Below are 2,500 nucleotides of genomic sequence, written 5' to 3'. Positions count from 1 at the left end.
GTTTTGCACATGGCCAAGTTGGTCGGTGCACCGCGGCATAGCTAGATGGCTTGTGTGGAGTTTTGTGAAAAAATGAAATTCGTGGTTTTTGAGGTGTGAGGGTTGGAATGGCCTCCAAATGTCCCCAAATGAATACCATGAAATTCTTGGTGCACGAAAGTTTTGAGTTCGGAGGGTTTTGCACATGGCCAAGTTGGTCGGTGCACCGCGGCATAGCTAGATGGCTTGTGTGGAGTTTTGTGAAAAAATGAAATTCGTGGTTTTTGAGATGTGAGGGTTGGAATGGCCTCCAAATGTCCCCAAATGAATACCATGAAATTCTTGGTGCACGAAAGTTTTGAGTTCGGAGGGTTTTGCACATGGCCAAGTTGGTCGGTGCACCGCGGCATAGCTAGATGGCTTGTGTGGAGTTTTGTGAAAAAATGAAATTCGTGGTTTTTGAGATGTGAGGGTTGGAATGGCCTCCAAATGTCCCCAAATGAATACCATGAAATTCTTGGTGCACGAAAGTTTTGAGTTCGGAGGGTTTTGCACATGGCCAAGGTTGGCGGTGCACCGCGGCATAGCTAAATGGCTTGGTGGGGAGTTTTGTGAAAAAATGAAATTCGTGGTTTTTGAGATGTGAGGGTTGGAATGGCCTCCAAATGCCCCCAAATGAATACCATGAAATTCTTGGTGCACGAAAGTTTTGAGTTCGGAGGGTTTTGCACATGGCCAAGGTTGGCGGTGCACCACGGCATAGCTAGATGGCTTGGTGGGGAGATTTGTGAAAAAATGAAATTCGTGGTTTTTGAGATGTGAGGGTTGGAAAGGCCTCCAAATGCCCCCAAATGAGTACTGTAAAAGTGTTGGTGCACAAAAGTTTTGAATTGGATGCATTTTGCACTTGGCCAAGTTGGTCGGTGCACCGCGACTAGATAGGTTGGTGCCAAAATTTGTCAAATTTAAGACCTTGGCCAAACTGAATGAAATTTTGTGGGGAGGTTCCTGATATTGTTTAGTGGTGGACTGGAAAAAATGAGGTCGAAATTCGAAGTCTACATGTGCTTTTCTATTTTTCCCGATTTTACACATACCCGGTAAGTAAAAAAAATAAAAAAAATAGTTCCCCTTCGAGAAAAATGATGAAATTTGGTGAGCAAGGAGATACCATTATTCTACGAATTACTGCAAAAAATCGCATCAAAATTCGAAGTATAGCCCGAGATATGGACTTATGTCTGCTCAAAAAAAGTGTATCTACTTGTACAATTTTGCCTTTTGCATATTAACCTCTTATAGGGGGGGAGTGCTCCTTGAGCCGGCCAGCTCCACACTGGCAGGTTTTAAAGGGAGCTTGATGAGGCCTCCCCCCTCACGTGGTGCGTGCGTTAGCATGTTTATCATGGCACAACTAGCCTCTTCATAGTTGTTGAGCTTTATTAATACCAACACACGGTCGTCACTGATCGTTGGTTAGCTCGGCAGCTAGTCCCTCGGATATTGTGGAAAGTTATTTTCATGCCTAGCGATGCTTGACCCTGCGTCACTTGATGTTTCCATTTGCTTGCTTGCCCATGGTAGGTGGGGGGTGGACCGTCTTGTGGTGTGGTGTCTTGCGAACGTGAGGGTGTGTGAGTTGTAATCGAGATGCACTTGCTGGCTGGCTCCATGCCTTGCGTATCGAACGGTCAAGCATGCATCTCTTCCATTTTCACCCGTTGCCTTGGGTGATATTGGTTGATCAGTCCCTGTGTTGCCTACCCACTAGACGGTACTTCTGTGGTTGCTTCGAATTCTATCTTTCCATCACGAAGAGGTGTTGGAGGATCCTAATGTCACGCACGTGTTCCATCTAGTGAAACATCTCAGTGATGCACGTGTTGTGGCTAGTTCTTTTGGATGCGGTGCATTATATGAACTCGGGTTTACTTTAGCGACCCAGTCAACATAATTCGGTTGTGTCCCTTGATTGAGACGTTGTCCTTGAACTTGTTGTGAACAATATCGTTCTTCCACAACCCGTCGTCTTGAGTGCGATGGAAGGCAAATAAGATGTGCTTTGGCATGTCATGCACGTACTCGATTGCGGGAAGTGTGAGAAAGTGTTGTTGACAACCCGTGGGAAATGGAATGTGGCAAATCGTGATGAGCTCTTCGTGGATCTGCGAAGAAGACGACCTTTGGGCCTGTTGGAAACGAGGGAGGCGATGTTGAACTGCGAAGAAGATGGACTTTTGGGTTGTTTGAATCAATGGGAGGCCACGCGAGAACTCCGAATACTATGGACTCTTGGGTTGTTGGAAGCAACGGGAGGCCCCGCTAGAACTCCGAATACTACGGACTCTTGGGTTGTTGGAAGCAAGGGGAGGCCCCGCTAGAACTCCGAATACTATGGACTCTTGGGTTGTTGGAAGCAAGGGGAGGTCCCGCTAGAACTCCGAATACTACGGACTCTTGGGTTGTTGGAAGCAAGGGGAGGCCCCGCTAGAACTCCGAATACTATGGACTCTTGGGTTGT

The sequence above is a fragment of the Vigna unguiculata genome, unplaced genomic scaffold (assembly GCF_037176805.1).
Source record: "Vigna unguiculata cultivar grain cowpea cultivar isolate G323 ecotype 2 unplaced genomic scaffold, ASM3717680v1 ptg000029l_ERROPOS232281+, whole genome shotgun sequence".
Classification (NCBI taxonomy): Eukaryota; Viridiplantae; Streptophyta; class Magnoliopsida; order Fabales; family Fabaceae; genus Vigna; species Vigna unguiculata.
Note: the sequence above shows the minus strand (reverse complement) of the source record.